The sequence below is a fragment of the Rhamphochromis sp. 'chilingali' genome (genome assembly GCF_963969265.1).
Source record: "Rhamphochromis sp. 'chilingali' genome assembly, chromosome: 3".
Lineage (NCBI taxonomy): Eukaryota > Metazoa > Chordata > Actinopteri > Cichliformes > Cichlidae > Rhamphochromis > Rhamphochromis sp. 'chilingali'.
This window is the reverse complement of record NC_137931.1, coordinates 31,297,772-31,318,838: the sequence shown is the minus strand read 5'-3', so window position 1 is coordinate 31,318,838 and position 21,067 is coordinate 31,297,772. Positions and strand designations below refer to the sequence as shown.

The window sequence follows — 21,067 nt, the reverse complement described above, 5'->3', positions numbered from 1 at the left end:
GCTATAAATATGTGCATGTGGAGCTGGTGATTAGGGGTGGGTTTTTATAATCGATTCATCGATTAAAATCGATTCTGGCTTGGATAACGTAAAATCGATTCATTAAAATCCTGAATCGATTTTTTTAATATAAATTTATTTTGCCCGAAATGCCAGAATCTTTGGTGACATCTCACAAAATTTCAAGAACCACCAAACAGTTAAGACAGTAAATGAGAGCAGGTACACGGATTCTGCACAGACTTAAACACACAGCGCGACCCGCGGATCAGAATCAGTGAGATGTCGCCTTTCTCACGGTCGGGGCTGAAAGCCGACAGCTCGCTGATTCTGATCTGTCGGCGGGTCCGCGCTTTGTGTTCACGCCCTTTATGAGCCGATTCTAAAGCTGTTAGTTTGATCTCTCTCCAAACAATATTGACCGAACCAGCAGCAGAAGAAGATCCAAACGCTTCACATAAACATCGTCATGAATTCACTCTGACTTTTACTGTTTTGCTTCCATCGCGATGCACAGCTCTCTCTCTCTCTCTCTCTGTACTTCAAGAACAGTTTCCCTTTCTTCATTATTCGCTTGCTTGTTACACAAATGGTAAATGGTAAATGGCCTGTATTTATATAGCGCTTTTCTAGTCCCTAAGGACCCCAAAGCGCTTTACATATCCAGTCATCCACCCATTCACGCACACATTCACACACTGGTGATGGTAAGCTACATTGTAGCCACAGCCACCCTGGGGCGCACTGACAAGTCTACTGTTGTTTACAGCGCTGTCAGCCGCTGTTTTTTTCCCTTTTACATTCTTCCGAAAAGAAAACCTCATTTCTGCTGTTCAATACTGAATAAATTTAAACTTTTTAAAATTATTCAAAATGCAAAACGCTTAACCGTGTCTCTAATAAAACCGCTGTAACTTCAGAGGTAATGTTCATATGTTGATTAATGGTTTTCTTTCGTTTTTGATGTACTGCAGAATATTTTTATAAAATCCCAGGCCAGGAAAATCACCTTCATGTTTTTCTGTGTTTTATCTTCAGCTACTTTGATACAAAAGCATCTGCTGTGACGCTCACACCTTTGATAAAGTCTTGCGAGTGTCAGCTTCCTTTTTATTGATACAAAAATATGTAAATGTACTGATCTGAATTATAATATTTCTGACTGTCAAAATTTCCCAGATTTAAATCGAATCGAATCGAATTAAATCGAATTAAATCGAATCGTGGATCGAATCGATTCGGGACCTTGTGAATCGGAATTGAATCGATTCTAGAAATCAGTGACGATACCCAGCCCTACTGGTGATATTGGTTATATTTACGTTGCCTATCATCAACCGACTCCGATAGCCCTGCTTTTACTAATAATTAAGATAGTTAGCATGTGGTGTGCGAGCCAGCATTGGAAGGCTTAGTTCCAAACAACAAAAGTACATTTTGTTCCTAAAATGTTGCCTGAAAATTTTAATTGTTATCGCATAAAAGAATCGTATTTTTTTTTTTACATCGGTTTTTTTTGCATAGTTCCATAAATAACTAAAATGTGAGCTACAGTATATTTTTCATGTGCATAACAGCATGCCTACAGCTACACTCCAAAAATAGCTACGTAGTAATAACAGTCTACTACTGAGCAACATAAACGGATAATTAATTTTAACCTAATATTTCTGAGTTGTTTTTGAGGAGTTACCGCTTACCCCCAGCCTAACTACACCATCCTTCTCCATACTGCGACACCCATTTTGATGTTTATGTGACTGGAGTGTGCTTCCTGCAGAGAGAGGAGCTCAGGCCTAGCTCATTTTCGCCTGGCAGGTCAGATGCTCTGTGTTTCAGTCTGAAGCCGTTGGCTGCTACTGAACCGTTTGGCTCTTTTCTCTACTAGCGAGCAAACCTACAATCTAGACCCAACTGTACATCCAGCTCATTTTTAAGGGGATTTATCACTATATATGCCCGTGTTTCCAAAACACATCGGTCATTGGGGATTCCTAGCCCCGCTTGGCCGGGTCTGAAGGCAGTTATAACGCTTTTTTCGAGGTGTAATTAGAGCTAGAAAACAACGGTGGTGGAGGAGATTCCATATTAGGAGCACAGAGGAGAAGGCACCCCCCTTGTGTGATTTGGAGCTTTTGGTGAGTGTTTACCGTCTTTCCGCTTGATTATTGCCGTTATAAATGATAACCTCGCGTAGATCGATCACTCGTGGCTGTGAACGCGAGGTTTCGCCGGGTTATTGCGCTGTTTCGGACGTTTATTTTTATAATTTTTCTCGAGTGTGGGGGATGGGCAGCCTCAGCGCGTGAGTAGGCGCGCGCGTGTCGTGTGCATGTGTTCGAAAGCAGTTCTCGCGCGTGGTTTGTGTTTGTGAGCGCGCCCTTCCTTCCTGCAACTCCTACTAGCTTTGAATTAAAACCAGTGTAATATATTTTTTGTATTATTTAAACCCAAGTCATTAGAATATACATTTCTAAGATAATTTATATTGGATTCAACCCACAATAAATTAGATTGAATATGACATCAAACTTTTTACTTTGTCACTTAAGTTTTATTATTGTGAAGTAACTATTTTCGCCAGTTATGGTTTAATTTATTCTGTTTTCTCTTACTTAACTTGGACAATTTGTGTGTTTCAACGCACTTTGTACTTGTTAAATAACGCAGTGTGTCTATAAAACCATGAAGGGTTATGAATCAAAACTGAAACTGTTTGAGCCCAGTTAGCAGTTGTGCCAGTCTGTTGTGTTGTGCTTTACAGGCTCTTGTTTATTTTTTTGTCTGTAGCATACCTTGGATTCATAATTGTGACAAAGTTCAGGTCATAGTATTTCATCATGTTATTTACTTTGTTACCTTTGTGCCACTTTGATTGAAAGCTTATTACAGAGCTGTGGAGCTGGTTGTTCCAAAGCCATGGACGATATGGGGGAGGGTCGAATACACACAGACAGACAGACACACACACACACACACACACACACACACACACACACACACACACACACACAGGAGGGCCACTTGCCAACCTTGCAAAGCTCAACTCAATGACACAATGTACCAGTCCCAGATAAGCCTTCACTATCTAGCAAGGAAAAGGCTGGCAATAGAGACTGTTTAGCCTCAGTTACATTTCACAGGCTAACTGGGTTAAGATATTTGTAGGCTTTAATATATATCGATATTTTTAAATTCATTTGTCATTATTTTTTTAATTGACCTGGTCCTTTCATGGGATTTTAGTTCTTTAAACATTGTAACGAATATTTAAAGTATGTTATGTAACACACACAGTCTTGAGTCCAGTATTCACACATAAACTCGGGCTTAAGCAGCCCTCATTTTATTAAGGGCAGCTCTTATTGGGTTTCATAGCTGATAATTATCAACTCTTTGAAGCTAAGGACCAACCACACCATAAAACATGTCATCTCAGGTCATTGCTTTTTTTTGTCTTTGTGGGTTTTAAGGTCAGGCAAGGTGTCTGTGCTTCATATTCACAGTGCGTAAGAGTTTAAAATTGCCTACAGGGCATACTCTGCTACATGTGCTGCAGACAATGCAGAGAGTTAAATAAAGTGACGCAGAAACAGATATATTCCGATAGGCTAATATGTAGGGCTGAACGATTATGGAAAATAATCTAATTGCGATTTTTTGCCCCAATATTGCGATTGCGATGCGATATGCGATTATTTTTTAAGGTCTTTGTCTTCTGTATTATTAAACAAAGACAAGCAATACATCATATAGTATGGCCAATACTATATTACATTAATTTTAAACTGTTCTTTCCTGGAAGACAGACCTCTGTTATGATGACATGAGGTGATGCATGAATTGATGACTGACATTTTTATTTAACTTCTTCAATCACAACAGTATATTTGAACATACACAATAGTTTATTTTTAGCTTACAAACATCTGAGCATAAAGTGCTGACAAGGAACCCTGGTGTAAACATTAAAATGAAAGTCAGTACAATGTGCAGATTGCAGAAATATACATAAACAAAATCAGTGGCTTTACCACACTCAGTTTTTCGACATCTGTGAACTACTAGACAGTCATTCAATTAAAAAATAATATTAAATAAATAAAACTAATAAATAAAAAATACACACATCTTACTGATCTCTGCAGTCAGTAACATTACACATAAAGTGCAAACATAATAGCAATTGTATAAACACACACACAAACACGCCTTTAAAATTTAAAGGCGTGAAATTGGACGGTCTAGTTCTGATTAGCGTCACCGCTGTCTCGGTGGAGTTTAATAAACTCGGCCGTCTGCTTCTTGCTATCTAAAATATAACCAGACACTGGTGTAAATTCTCGACTGTCTCATACTTCTGTTTAATAAGTTTTCTGTTTGACGTTTAGTCAGCTGTGTGAAAACCAAGGAGGAACCCACCCGGGGGATTAATAAAGTTTTATTTTATCTAATCTAATAACTTTAATCTCAGCCAAACCGATTTACTCACGAACAAACAAAACACTGAAAAAAGCCCAACAATAACATTTTTAGGTTGTCTAAGTGACTTATATATTACGTTTAACCCGAGCAGCGAAACTCCGCGGTGATCTGAAAATGATGTGCCGGGAGTTTTGCCGTTCTCGGCCGCATCAGTAACCCTCGAGCTCCCGGCTAGCTGTCGAGCTGGTGGGTAGCAGACGCCTCTGAAAACGTCGAAGCACTTTTGCAAATATGGGATATCTTGATAAACCGAGCAGATATTTGATGTTTACACAACTACTTTCTCGCCTGAAAATATGTTAAAAGTTTATTTTGTGACCCTGAAAGATTAGTATGAGTAATTTTAAAACTTAGTAGCGGCCGCCATTGCTGGAAACTGGAGTTTGGCTGGGCCGCGCTATGAATTCTGGGATATGGTAGTAATTTGGACAGCCTTCGGCGCGTCGCTGTGACGTAATCGGTCTACAAATGCGGCCTCAGGAGGATGCAGCCCATGAATTTGGACATGTCCAGAGTATAATCGCAGCCTTTGCGGTTAGAAAATTGCACTTGATCATGTCGCGATATTATCGCAAATGCGATATATCATTCAGCCCTACTAATATGGGCTGTTAGCATCAGCTGAAACATATACTTGTGTCCTTATTCACGTGCATCTACAGCGTTTACCACCCTTAGGGCTATCCATACAGTAAGTGTGCTCCAGAAGAATAAACTTGAGGTTTGCTCTATGTGTCAGCTATTTAATGTGTCTCCTGTTTTTGTGACCAGGAGGTCACCATTTATGAATGCATGAGAGCTGATTTTTAGATGTCAGTATAATCCTAACTGAAAGTGCTGGATCGGATATCGGGAGCAACCTGCCGATCTGTTAGCTTATCTGTTCTTTTCAGTTCAGTTCTAGTGGAGAACTAACGTGGCATAGATGAAGCTAACAGCAACGGGTGAGCTGTTCTGAGGTATTTCACACTGTGGTCAAGTTAGTTTACAAGTTCAAGGCTCGTTTACAAGGCTTTTTTATTTACTTTCACTCTCGTTATATCTGTTGTTATGGGTTCATCCCCAGAAATGACAATGACACAAAGCCAGTTGTGTGACCTCACAGTTATTCAGTATTTTTTTCTTTAATCAGGAATCATTGACGACTACAAAGTCTGCTATCTAATCTCACATTGTTGGGCTGGATATGCATATGTCAGCAGTGAGCTCTCTGTCAGTTTTTATGGTGTCATAGTGCAATTTTTGACTGCTATTAAGCAACACATCCTTTGTTTGTCCTAGTGCACAGATGACTAGGGCTGCTCAATTAATCGAATTTTAATCACGATTACGATCTGGGCTTTCAACGATCATTAAAAATGACTGAGCCGATTATTAGCCCCTCCCTAATTTATCCGCGACACCTTAAAGGCCGGTCCGTGAAAATATTGTCGGGCATAAACCGGTCCGTGGCGCAAAAAAGGTTGGAGACCGCTGATTAAGAGGACCCGAGGGAAGCTCGGAAAGCTAAGCAGAAGTTATTTGGAGAGTGACTGCCGTTGGTTGAAAAGAGAGTTTAAAAAAAAAAAAACTTCAGTGGTGTTGCACACTATTTTATATTATTTTTTTAAAGTCATTGTTAACCCTTTAAAGCCGGTCAGAGCAGCACGCTCCGTTTTGCGTAACTATTTTTAAATCCCTGTAGAACCTGAACCGTGTAAGCTAGCGCAATAATTTGTTTTGCATATGAAACTGGAGGAGTTGTACTTACATCTGATGCCATCAGCTTGTCCTCGGTCACGGTTTCCTTCCACATATAGCTTTGCAAAAATTGCATAAAAAGCGCTTGCAGGAACAAAAACATAATATTCCAGAAACACGCTTTGCCGTTCCTATCAGCTGTTCGTAACACTTCCCACAGTGAAATGATGCACATGCTGTTTTCTTTGCAAATCTGCATCATAGGATTGTTTTTTGTTTTTCCTGCAGTATATAAAAATTGCTGTATCTCCAAAATAAAACTATGAAGACACTCAAAATAAATTTCCTGTTGTTGTAAACTATTTTTTGCAACTTTATTGTATTTAAAGTTTTGAGGGATAAGCCTCTTAAATTTCTCCAAGTAGAAATATATGTAAACAAAACAAAAGCGATTTTCAATTTTTTTTGTAGTTTATTGCACTTTTTTGCAATTTATGTAATTACTATGGACTTAATGCATACATATTATTAAAATATGGGCTATAACAGTTGTATTGATGTATAGCAACTTGAAATGCTCCCACAAATGGCACTACAGCATGTAAAAAAAATAATATAAGCTCTGGTGGACTTGGTTCTATAGTAGGTCTTAAAGGGTTAAATAAATATCGTCAAATAATCGTGATCTCAATTTCAGTGAAAATAATCGTGATTATCATTTTTGCCATAATCGAGCAGCCCTACAGATGACTATAATGGGGAAATTATGGTTTAGCAGTGGTAGCATGTTCGCAGTCAGGTGGCAGCTACATACTGCCCATCTACCTACAGAGACGTACCATACATAGTACTATAAATGAAAAATCAGTGTGTCACCCGACAAGACAGTGACAGCTATTTTTACAGCTATAACTATCAAATCTATAAACGTGAAGATATAGATACTAAAATTGTGCTACTGTATGTCTCTTTCAGCTCAGCGTATAAAGACAAATCACTTTGTCCTGTACAGTAGCTTGGTGTGACTTTTACTCTCTGTGGAAGTGTCACTGTTGAGTTCACAGCAATCTCAGATATGCGCTTTTATCTTGGTTTATGTGCTGTTATGATCAGAGCTACTCCTCTTTACTCTGGTTGTATCAGTTCAGTTGTGTTTTTAAAGAACTGAACCACACAACAAGAGAAACCCACCAAAACCTAAAGCTTTGTGTTGATCGTTAAAATTGGGATCACCGCTGAACATGTTATGTGGGTTTTTTGGTTAAAAAAAGACAAAAGAAAGAAGAGCTCATACACAGCATGTGCTGGCCTCCCCTCTGCTCCTTTTTTGCACCCGTTGTAGTGTTTTGCATCGTAAGTCACACCTGAATAGACTCTGAACAGACATCCACAGAGATTAAAATAATAATCCTGCATGTAGGTAGGAGATGGAATGGGAAGGAAACTGATCTTTGAAAGGCTCATAATGTCTGAATCACCTATTTTTACTGTATTTATAGATGTTTAAAATATAGTTCTGTCTCACGTCTAGAACGCATACAAACACACAAGTGTAAATTGGAGCTTAACAGAAATGATGCTAGTTTCTGTACTGTGTCTATTTTGTGTTTCACCATGTGCGTGTCTGCTCTCTCCAAAGATGTAGAAGCACTTTTTCCTCTGTATACATAAAACATGCTTTTTTTAATGCTGCAATGATCCTCTCGAACTAAGACAGTGAGAAACATTGTCTTCAGAAACATTGCCCTCATTGTTTACCCTCATTCAAACGTGACGCATATTGTCTTCAGCAGAAATCCGCATCTATAAATACTTAACCTGAAATTGGCAACTTTGCAGTGGTAAAGCAATTAAAGCAATCTTCTTTGTAGTCTGATTGTCCTTTTGCCTCCCTGTAAAGTTGCCAGTGTCCAGCCAACTGTAGGTTGCCCAAAAACAAGTGAAAGAGAAAGAGTGGGGAGTTTATTTGCCACTTCTAGCTTGAAGAGAATGAACATAGTCTATATCAGGGAGCGGGAGAGGTTCCCTGCTGTAATTAGTGAACATAAGTGTGACCATTAGTGGATGATGAGGGATCGGTGTAGAAGCTCCACATATTCACATTAATTTCACAGAGGACAAAGTTGTGAGCATGAACTTGTTTGTGTGTGTGTGTGCCTGCGCTCTCTCACACACAGGGATGGTATAATAGGTGGAAGTCCCGTTATGAAGCCTCAGGGTGAGCTGTGTGTGTGGAAGCCAAAAGTGAGGAGCGGCTGGCGGATCAGACTGTGAAACTGCACTCTTTGGCTACCAACTTGCAGTTGAGAAGTTGTTAGATAATGAGTATGTCCAGGATAATCTTCATTTCTGAGTAACTGTAATTTACACAATGAACTTAATGTTTTATTCAGTAGGACTCAGACGTAGCGCTTGAGGCCATAAAGTCATCAGGATAGTGTTTACTGAGCTGAGGGATTTGAGGGATCGAACTTCTGTATAACTTAGTCTTTTTGCAACCACAAGGGTCGCTAGAAGGATTGCAGTTAATCAGTAGAATGTAAGTTTAAAGCAGTTCAGCATCTTTTATGTCCATGGTGTGGATGCGCCCACATATGCCCGTGATGTAAGAGGTGGGTGACATTCACATCAACATGAAGCTTTACATTGGAAGATTAGGTTTAATATTTTAATGATAATATTAATGTACTGCATTAAAGGGGGGAATGAGCTACAATTGGCTTGCTTGGTATTATCCAGCAGCTCAACACTATTGGCTTTTTCCCTACAAAAATGTCATATTCAAAACCATCAGGGAGGTTTTGGCATTTAACTACAGGAAAACCACCAGAACTGTCATTTATAAAATACCTTTAAGCAGTGTATAATTTATTGTGGGGTTTAAATTACATTTTTGTGAAATGGTCATAGAATAACAGGAAAATGCCTAAATGTGTGTCAGCTACAGTAACAAAGACTCTTTGTCTTAACTATATGTGGACCAAGGAGTGTTTAAACCAGGAAAAACATTGCCTGTTGGTAACTGTGAAACTTGAAACGGCAACATGATGGAGGTTGTGTCGTGTTTTTCTACTTTCACATTTCCTTTCACGCTACCACTATTTATCGATGAGGTAATATAGCTTCTAAAACACGCACTAGAAGAAGCTAGAATGATCTTTAAAACATTATCTTAACTGATAACATGCTTAACTTTGGATTCATCAGTACTTGAGTTTTTTGATAGATTAGCTATGGCATGATAGAAAGCTTTGGGGGCAGGGATAGCTCAGTAGGTAGAGTGGTCGCCCCATGATCGGAAGGTTGGGGGTTCGAATCCACTGAACAGCTACCCTGAGGTACCCCTGTGCAAGGTACCGTCCCTACACACTGCTCCCTGGGCGCCTGCTTAGTGGCTGCCCACTGCTTCACTGCATTTGAATGGGTCAAATGCAGAGAAAAACAAGTAATTTTGCCACGGGGAGCAAATAAGTATACATTATTATTATTATTATTGTTTGAGTGGCTGTAATCAACTTCCTGTAAATTTTACAATTTCCTGAGCTGAAGCACAACATTTCAGTAAACAGGCAGAGATGTGTCGAAATCCCGTTGGACTGTGACAGCTAATTGCCTTGGTAACTGTTTCTAAACTGCCAAGGTTGTTGAACATTCACATACTGGTTCATTTCTCTGATTGTCTTGTGAGCACGACGTTTATGACTGACCCTATTGTGTCTAACACCAGAGTATAAAATAGGACAACAAAGGAAAGCTTCAAGTTCAAGTCGTGATCTTTGAAATATTGTGTGGATGTTTTTAATATGGACTGAATTTGCCTGTTTGTCATTGATATAGTAGAGCACATGCTGAGCATAGGACAGAAGAATAAGGTTTTGCTACAGAGCAGGCAGCTGAGTCATGTTATCTACACAGGACACATTTATTGCTTGGCCTTAATAAATCACAGAGGAAGCGTGGTGGTGGAGTAGTACAGTTATGTAACCAGTGCCCGTCATCAGTGTTGTGAATTGAAAAGGGAAAGACAAAATGGACTAAAGTGCAGTGAGTGAAAATGTCTTCCTTGGTTAGATAATGGCCTGACACGAGATGGAGAGACGCACAAATATGGAACTACCCTGGATCGTGTACATACCTGCCATAACTAAACAATAAGTAGGTCTTATTTCCTCAATGAGTACAGGGTTTGTGTGTATAATTTCTGGGATGTCGGAAACGTAATTTTAATTGACTTGATTGAATTGACCTGGAAATTTACCACAGATAGTTGTTGTATAACATAAGGGGCTTTACGTAAATTAGATCAGTACGTCACTAAAACTGTGAGTTAAACACAGATAAATACAAGATTTGGGTGGTCTATAAATAATGTTGGACAGTAACAATTAGTTTATGCTTTTAACATGATGCATCACGGCCATAAAAGTTCATTATTTACTTCTTTGACTGTTGGGTTCAAAAGGACTTGAGCTGTTAATGGTGTGACATTAACCTCAGCTCAGTCATCCACTGAGTGCTGCTGTCAGCAACATCCTGTGGCATTGCCGGTCATATATGTTTGTCATTCTTGAATGGCGTCAGAAAAAAGAAGATTCAGTGAAAGTGTGAAAGTTACCATGGTGATAATAGCGGGTTAAAATGATAGCGATCTTTGTGGCATTAAAACCTCTGGCTTTAGGGTCAACATATGTCAGATTTTCCCCCATTTCCAGTTCACGTGCTCGTATAGACAGCTCACTGTAGAGGGAAACGAGGAGTATCACCATGGCTACAGTCCAAGATGGCAAACCTGGATGAGAGACTCTCTGGAGAGGCAGCTGAACATGTTGCTCAGATATTTGTCACAATTGTGTAAAGTCGTAACATTGTTCTTTTGTTCTATTAACACTTAAAAACGTTGTTGTGGATGTGGAAATAAAGATTTACAGTAACACTGTGCTATTTACATACTTGAGGTAATTTAGTACCTTTGTGCTTGTGGCACAAAAAACAAATGAATAACACAAAACTTCCTGCTTGTTAGAGCTGACAGGGTAACAAAGGAAATGGGCCTTTGTGTAATGTAATTTGATTCTAAGTGGAGTTTTTCTCCTTTGGCAGGCTTGTGTTTTGTATGGTATTTGATCTGATCACAGAAATTATCCTCCAATACAGTGGTTAGCTATATTTACCAAATAGTTCAAACCTGTTATTTAATTGGTTTAAATTGTAAGTTTGAAGGTCCAGGAGTTAGGTGTGCTTATTATCTTTGAGGACTGTATTCAAAACGCTCTCTCTCTCTCACACACACAGTCATGCTACATGCGCATCCACGCAGATCTGCACCACACACACACACACACACACACACACACACACACACACACACACACACACACACACACACACAGTTGACAGCAGTCACATGGTGTGTGTGGCAACCTCAGGGGTCAAGTTCAACATTGTGAAGAATGCTTGGTGCTCAGCGGCCCCTCCCCCTCTTTACTCAAAAGGCTTTGAAGTTTACAGGCCTGCAGCTCCCTTTCCCCTCTGCTGCAGTGACCCAGGGTGATTATGTATGGCCTGCAGCTTCCGTCCAAACTCTGGGGAAAGTCCCAATCCACAATTTCATTTACCTCATGAGTAGGACTGCTGGATCTTGTGATATATTCCAGTAGAGTATGATATGACTAATAATACCCTGTTAGTAATGAACTATTCCACTGTGCTGTTTATGACGAAAGATTGGGATTTTATAATTTTATGTTTTGTTAGTTTGGAATGTACTGCATGCTCTAACAAAAACTAGAGATCAGTAATAACATGGTGGCTGCTTGACATCGAAAAAGAAAGTAACTTTTAGTTTGTATTTAGGCAAACAAGAAAGAGTTTTTATACCTCTTAATGAGACCTTGATTTTCTTCTAATAGTACCTTCTCCATATGAGATTGTCCTAGCTGAACTTAGGCCTAAGCACAATCTGACTTCATGTTGCAACAATACTGATAAAAATTGCTTACTGTGTTTTAAAAAACTGCATGAAAGTCTTATGCCTTAGTGCATGTTACAGACCACAATTTAGCGCCACCTTTGTTTTGAGAACAAGAGCAAGATGACATCTACAACCAGGGCTTCTGTGTAACACAACAAAAAGAAAAGGAGGCACTGCCGCCAGTGGTGCTTTAGATATAAATAATTTATTGTACTGGAATCTCTGAGTCCACTGAAGTGGCAAAATAAAACAACAAAAGATGCCCACTATCATTAAACGGAGACCTATCGTTGAATTCATTCCTAGTTTTGATGTGCGGAAAAATTGTGCTTTGATTGATTTTTCCATATGTGCCAGTATCATTTCAAAATTGTATTTAATATCAGATTCAGTTATTTTATTTACAGCTACTTAAATTTTCTTTCTGTTAAAACAGCATTGAAGAATCAGTACACATGCCAGCTGCAGTTTCTTGTAAATTGTGCAAACAGATGTCTGTGGCCTTAAGTTCTTGATGCATGGCAAACACAGCCAGCTGGCGGGACAAACACATGGTTTATACTTTTAAGTGAAGGGTATGCAGAGGCTTTCAGGTCTTTTTTTGCTAGACTGATAAGGAATGTGAGCTCAGGGCTGACTATAATTTGGGGAAAAGTATAGAAAGGGTTCCGATCGCAGCTGTGATAAAGTCCTATCTAGGAAATGCAGGAAAGTTATTAGCAGAGCTTTGGTATGTTCACTGTTTCAGTTGAACTTTCACAAAGATTGGTCTATTCCTTGCCATTACAAGTACAACCAGGAAGAGTGCAACACTGAAGTAAGGATAATTTTGGTCTGTTGCAACCTTTAGTTTAGCTGCTGTGGGTCATGCAGACTTTGGATTTGATAGCGAAACTGTTTTGGGAAACAATGAGTTGCTTGAAACTGTGTAGCTTTATATTAATCATTTTAATTACCTAAAGTCTGAAAGTAAACACAAAAATGATCTGGCTGGAGCAGACATGCGCTCGAGTGTTGTTGACTGAAAGTCTAGTAGTTTTTTTTTTTTAGATTCTTAGCTGAATCTAAAAGCTCATCTCCAGGAGATATGGTGGAGCATGGCAACAAGAGACATGATGGGCAACATAATGGTAGCTTCATCCATCTTAAATGTTGTAAATCGACTGGTATTCATAAATCCATTTGCTACTCTTACTGAACACTCAAAGCTGTTCTACACGACATGCTGCATTCACCCTATTGAGTCTATTGAGGAGGTGGTCTATCTTTTCTTTTATCTCTTTTTTCCAGCTTAATTTAGAAAGCCTGCCTTCAGAAATTACTGAGTTTATACAGCTAGTGTTAATCTCACGGATTAATCTTCTGCTATAGAGCTGTAGTTGAAAAATGTGGCATTTTTAAAAATTTGGATCTCATCTCTATGAGTTAGCGTGACCCATGTTAGCCATTGCAACTGGTTAAAATATAAAAAAAAACATGATGTGAATGTAATATTGCTAGGATATAAATATCCTACCATTAGTGGCATTAGTTGCTAATTTTACTTGGCGCTTACCAGCTCATTCATCAGCTGACTCATCCAGTGCAATCATATTCATGAAGACATACAGCATGGTCTCTACAACCTGACCCCTCTGACACTGATAGACTCATTCACCTTCCTACCCTAATGTGCTATATTTCAGATACTCATTTATCTTGAATGTTCATTTAGGTTTAATAAATGAGGCTGAGGCCTCCCAGCAGAGATGGCTTTTCTACTTGGCTTCTTGGAGAGCTCTGTCAAACAGCAGGTGCTTTTCTGACAGATCTAACATTAAGACAGTATTTTTGCAAAGGACCAACTCCATGACATGAGCCTCTGATTGAACCACATGGATCCGAAGAGATGTTAAACTGTGAATGGAATGCTCACTTTGCTAATTGGCTCACAGGAACGCCCCAGCACAGCTGCTGTCACAGTGTCAGCAGAAAGAAAAGACAAAGGGCCACTGGGGCATTCCACGCCTTCCAGGTCCCGGGTTAACCCGCCAACACAGGAACGCCACGCCGCAGCTGCACTGTGGGTGCAGATTTTATCATGTTGCAGGAACTGCTTGACTGACTGTTCAGCCTGTTACACTACTTTTTTTTTTTTGGCAAGCGTGTTTGATGTTATCACTGGTGTCGTAGTGAATGCTTAGCATTGCTGGAATCTGAGAAATGAGGTTGGCCTTAATAAAACTGGAGCAAACCGATAGTACAGAAAATTTACAGGTCAGTTTTATACACTGCAGTTTTAATGCTTTTTCACTGCAGCAAAAAGCAAGTTAGAGCGGGGAGGATCATCAAGGACTCCAGTCACCCCAGCCATAAACTGTTCAGACTGCTTCCATCAGGAAGGAGGTTCTGCAGCATCCGGTCCCGTACCAGCAGACTGAGAGACAGCTTTTTCCATCAGGCCATCAGACTGCTGAACACGTCATAGACACCTCAGCTTCACTACTGGAACTTCAACATTATGCACTCCACACTGTATATAAATGCCACTTGTTTTGCACATATTCAACTCTGTATATTTTATATATTTTATTATTATTATTTTATTTTATTTTTTTACTATTTAATTTGTAAAAATGTGTACACACACACACACACACACACACACACACACACACACACACACACACACACACACACACACACACACGTAGGAAAATATTTAGTATACACATCCAGAAATGCATACACTATTATATATTGTACATATATTTATTAGTTTCAGGTTGGCCATTCTTGTATTTTGCTCGTTTGTGTTGTTGTGTTTGCACATCTCTGTTGCTTGTGGGGCTCGCACACAAGAATTTCACTCGCATGTGCTGTGCCAGTGTGCCTGCACATGTGATGTGACAATAAAAAGTGATTTGATTTGATTTGATTTGAAGTTAGTGGATTGTTTCTCAAGTTTTTTTTTAATTATTATTTTTTGTGTGGCTTTCGAACATTAAACACGTTACACCTGCATTAATGGCTATTAATGAATGCCAGATTAAAGCACGATCTGCTTTAAAGGCTCAGTCAAGTAATAAGAGAAATGGAAGTAGTAATGTTCTTTTTTTGTTCATGAGCCAATCATCAACAACTACAAGTCATTGATTTATTACAAGTCATTGATTTATTACCGTAAAGTGTTTCTATTTGTGTTCATGTGCTTGGGTGTGGCTTGGATTAATATTTTATCTGGTTTGTGTTTGTTTCATCAGTCAAATGCTTCTGGCTCTTATCTGTAAATGGACGTTTTTTTACATTGCTTTGCTTTACTATCTGTAAATGCCATTAGCCTCTCAGGGACTGCAGGAATTTGGCCCATATGGCTAAATTGGGCATATTTATATAATGGAACTTTGTTCTCATGTGTATTAATGTGGATTTTCCCTTTTTGAATCAAATAAACATGAACCCAAGGTCCAGGAACTGGGTTATGATCCAAAGGATGGCTTTAGAGAAATATTACCTCCTTTATTAATGCTGCCTAAATACTTATGATCTGGTTAGCTGCAAAAGCCACGCTTCTCAACACACCAAGGTGAAAAAGTAGCATTAGTGAAACGCGTTCACATGTAAAGATGCCTGATGGATTTATTTGGTGATGAAGCAAGTCTGGCAGAAGTTTTAAAGACTGCACAATAAAAACTTCCCTTTGCTCTGAAACAGAAAATACTGGGCATGTTCAAATCAGGGATTCTGCTTGTGCAGTGCCAGAGTGTCCAATAATACGTAACGATATGAACGGCGACTTACTCTTTCATATCTTCTTATGTGTGCCCTTCTTCGTGCTGAGTGTGTTTTCTTATCTGATGTGTCTTCTGCATAAGCGAAAAACTGCAGACTGCATCATACTTTTGCATCTCCTGTGGTCGACATAGCATGATGATGATTTAATGTAGAATCTTGAAGAAAACAGAACAAAAACAAGGTTTTATTAGCCATGGCTCCATTTGAATTTTTACTTTATTTTTGTTTGTTTGTTTACACTTGTCTTTATTTTTCATTAGGGTGATCATTTTAATCACCAAAAACTACAGCTTAAGCTAGCTTTGGGTTCGGCCTTTAGTGGACATGATGTTAATTTCGGACCAAACAGATATTGTGAAGCAAAGAAGACACAGGGCATATTGAGTAAATCTCATATGTAAGCACATCTCGTCCAGCTGAAGTGATACACTGTGTGGAAGCCTCAGCCACATCTGTTTGGTCCTGGTCTGTCATTAGAGGATCCAAACAGGTATGCTGCCTCAGGCAGAGCAGCTGTAGCAGTGATCATCTTTGAGTATCTTCTCGGGTTAAAACCAGAAAGATGCTCTGAAACATCTCTACAGTGTTTCGTTTTTGCTGCTCACCTGTTGTGGGATTCAGGTATGGAGTAAAATAGAAAATACTGTGACCAAACAGCAGCCCGCTAAGTTGGCCTCCCTGAAATTATTTGTGAGACTAGGAGAAATCCTAAATTGTAAATTCCAACTTTGCTCTTTAACCTTCCATCCATTTTCTTTTCTTCAGATCACTCACTCTGCTCTCTCCTAATTATTTATTGTTATTTTATAGAAGAATTCACTGTATTTTTGTCTGGAGCTGACCAGCACAAATTTAATAACCTTAAATTTGTGCTGCTAACGTCTGAGGTCAAACACTAAACTTATTACGAGTATCCAGATCACAAGGATGTCATTTTACACACACCAGCTTTACTGAAATATGAATTTCCATAATTCCCAAGAGGCCCAAAATGACCCACAGCGTGTCCCAGACTCTAACAAGCTCCCTGTGATTCTGGTTTGCTCTGTCCAGGGTTTGGCCCTCCTCTGTACTTGAGGAGAGAAGGAGAAAGCTGAGGTGTGTTTAAGCCCAGCTAAATGTCATGGGATCCTGTGCTGTGATATATTGCATTGCATTATTATCAGGGATTGTCCGGGCTTAGCATTGTTTTAGTAGTTGATGTTTTTATCTGTGATTCTGGCATAAATCTGAAGGATCTGCAGTTGGTTGAGCTCGTCTCATATGGCCTTGGATCAGACAAAAGAAAACCGATCTCATCACGGATTAGTGGTATTAACAAGGACTTGGGCATATGACCCCTGTTTATGATGCAGCACTGTTGTTGAGTGAAAGGCCTGCGGCCCATTTTTGGGTTATGTTTTTTTTTTTTGCTGTACATGACGTGGATTTCAGAGCATGGTATTGGAGAGAAGGGATATTAAAAGGTTAATAAATGACCTTTGAACTAGGGATGCAACAAAATCAGCAAAAAGAAACAGAAAAGACAGTGGTGGTGGATTTTTTTTTTTTACAGACCGATACTTACATTTTGATCTTAAAATCAGATATTTGGCCAGTCTCTTTTTTTTCTTTTAAATACATGAAAATCCCACCGCCTGTCTCTGCTCCGATCAGGTGGTTGTTGTGTTTGTTGCATTCCAAATGTGTGTTGCTAACGTTGGACAGAGTTCTCTTTTGGACAAACCGTGCTGTGTTAACAGTTGTAAGGTAGTTGAGGGTTTTTTATTTTTTTTAAATTTCCATTTCTTGGCTGTTATGAATGCCGATGCCGATATTTCAGCAAATCACTAATAAATTGATGCAGGTCTAAGAGGTGTGCAGTTAGCAGTTAGGTGTATTTTTTTATGGTGTTAATTAGGGCTGCCACGATTAGTCGACTATTAAAATCGTCGACGCATAGTTTGAAGCTTTCTAAGATCCCAAAAGACGCAGCAATAAGTAGTAGGATTTAAGAGTGTAATAACGGACTGAAACAGAAGATGGCAGCACTGCATGTACAAGGATGCCAGCTGCCATTAAACCCCGAAGAAGAAGAAGGAGCTGTGTCCCAGAATTCATAGCGCAGCCCAGCTCAGTTTCCAACAATGGCGGCAGCTAGTTAGTTTTAATATTACTCTTATTATTCTTTCTGGGTCACAAAATAAACGTTTAACATATTTTCAGGCAAGAATGTAGCTGTGGAAACCTCAAATATCTGCTCAGTTTATCAAGACACCACATATTTTCAAAAGCACTCCGACGTTTTCGGAGATGTCTGTTACCCACCAGCTCGATAGCTAGCCGGGGGCAAGGCTCACTAGAGCCCGTGAGAACACCGGACTCCTGGCAAATTTTCAAACCCACCATATTGTTTGGCTTTTTTTAAGTATTTTATTTGTTCCTGAGTAAATCGGTTTGGCTGAGATTAAAGTTATAGTTTTTACACAGCTGAATAAACGTCAAGTAGACAGCTGATTATCAGAAGTGTGAGATGCTCGAGAATATACTCCGGTGTCCTGTTATATTTTAGACTGTTAGCAAACGGCTGAGTTTATTAAACTTCACCAAAACAATCTGCAGATTTCATTAAAATTTAATAAACTATCATCTTGTCTTTATTTTTAGTTAGCACATACCATAAACACTTCAAGCTGTAAGCTAATGATAGTTATATAAGAGCAGATGCATGCTGGTGCAATAAGCTGTACATTTTACATCCATGATGCATGATCTGATTGGTCGACTAATCGCAAAAATAATTGGTGACTAGTCGACTATCAAAATAATCGTTTGTGGCAGCCCTAGTGTTAATTATATTTCTGTAGTAACCTGTGACCTTCATATTCACATATCCAGTGTGTGGCCTTAGACTGTACTAAGTCAGTATGACTTTAGTTTAAATTATCTTTGGGCCGAGGGTCCCCTGCAAGGAAACAGGGACGCTTTATGACAAAAAGCTGTGCAAAAAAAGACAGTATTTTTTAGGGCTGAACGATATATCGCATTTGCGATAATATCGCGACATGATCAAGTGCAATTTTCTAACCGCAAAGGCTGCGATTATACTGCGATTATAAGGCTGTCCAAATTACTACCATATCCCAGAATTCATAGCGCGGCCCAGCCAAACTCCAGTTTCCAGCAATGGCGGCCGCTACTAAGTTTTAAAATTACTCATACTAATCTTTCTGGGTCACAAAATAAACTTTTAACATATTTTCAGGCGAGAAAGTAGTTGTGTAAACATCAAATATCTGCTCGGTTTATCAAGATATCCCATATTTGCAAAAGTGCTTCGACGTTTTCAGAGGCGTCTGCTACCCACCAGCTCGACAGCTAGCCGGGAGCTTGAGGATTACTGATGCGGCCGAGAACGGCAAAACTCCCGGCACATCATTTTCAGATCACCGCGGAGTTTCGCTGCTCGGGTTAAACGTAATATATAAGTCACTTAGACAACCTAAAAATGTTATTGTTGGGCTTTTTTCAGTGTTTTGTTTGTTCGTGAGTAAATCGGTTTGGCTGAGATTAAAGTTATTAGATTAGATAAAATAAAACTTTATTAATCCCCCGGGTGGGTTCCTCCTTGGTTTTCACACAGCTGACTAAACGTCAAACAGAAAACTTATTAAACAGAAGTATGAGACAGTCGAGAATTTACGCCAGTGTCTGGTTATATTTTAGATAGCAAGAAGCAGACGGCCGAGTTTATTAAACTCCACCGAGACAGCGGTGACGCTAATCAGAACTAGCCTTCTGATTAGCTAATCAGAAGGCTAGACCGTCCAATTTCACGCCTTTAAACTATTTTTTAATTGAATGACTGTCTAGTAGTTCACAGATGTCGAAAAACTGAGTGTGGTAAAGCCACTGATTTTTTTTATGTATATTTCTGCAATCTGCACATTGTACTGACTTTCATTTTAATGTTTACACCAGGGTTCCTTGTCAGCACTTTATGCTCAGATTAGGGCTGGGCGATATGACCCAAAATTCATATCTCGATATTTTTTAGCTGGATGGCGATATAAGATATATCTCGATATATTTTTTTAAAGCCATAAAGTAAGAACAAAAAGAGAGTTCTTAGTCAAAGCTGTGTCCCAGATGTCACACAGGTACTTTTATTAACATAGAGCAGATGTACATAAAATTTACTCAAAAATAAATTATGAGCATTTATTAAATAATAATGCTCCATAAATAAAAGAAAACAATGTTGTTTTTGTGCATAACAAAAAGCTCACAATTGTGCAGTCAAAATGTAAACTAAAAGACGCTGAGCACAATAACAAAGACAGATTTCACAGCTGCTCTGTTCCCAACTTCTACTGCGTGACTGACAGCCTGGAGTTTGAAATCCACTTCGCAACCACGTCTCATAACAGGTGCCATTTATGGTCCTTATACACAGTAGGGTAATATTACGTTGAAGCACAGTACGTATCACTCCGCGAGGCTCAGCCGTAATGCTCCGACAATCCATCAAGCGGTGCAGCTCCGTAGCTTACCAAAGTCGTACTAAAACATTTTTTGACAGATTGCTGAGCGCCGTGTTCCACATAAGATCGGTTCGCGGCCATCAAGCACAACCAGAATTCATACATAAGGCGCGCTGTCAACTTTTGAGAAAATGAAAGGATTTTAGTCCGTGCAGCACCTCTGGGCTGCATGGCGTTAGCGTGGTTAGCTCGTTAGCGTGGTTAGCTAGCTAACACATTGACGCCGTCCAGCCCCACGCACGGGCGATGCGCAGTAACTCGTTAACGGAGATTTGCCGTGTCCATCTTGTCGCTTCCTGCAGGTGAAGCGATGGGGGAGGAGGGGGAGTTGTGTTCAGTGAAGGAGAGGCGAGGCCGAGTAACGTTGCGTAAAGACGAAAGTGGACGAAAGAGAGGCAAACTTGCGGCTCCACAAGTATAATTATACGTAACATAGACTATATCGATATAAAGGATATTGACACATCTTATATCTCGTATAAAAATATATCGATATGTTTTAAAAACTCGATATATCGCCCAGCTCTAACTCAGATGTTTGTAAGCTAAAAATAAACTATTGTGTATGTTCAAATATACTGTTGTGATTGAAGAAGTTAAATAAAAATGTCAGTCATCAATTCATGCATCACCT

At 39.3% G+C, this 21,067-nt stretch overlaps 1 protein-coding gene across 1 annotated transcript in view; it reads left to right on the top strand.

The window, feature by feature from the left end:
* Window positions 1-1,836: 1,836 nt before the first annotated feature.
* tbl1xr1a (TBL1X/Y related 1a) overlaps window positions 1,837-21,067 on the top strand; it is a 54,303-nt gene continuing 35,072 nt past the window's right edge. The window contains exon 1 of the mRNA XM_080877064.1: window positions 1,837-2,138. The gene's annotated coding sequence lies outside the window, so the exon portion shown is untranslated. The remainder of the gene's footprint in view (window positions 2,139-21,067) is intronic.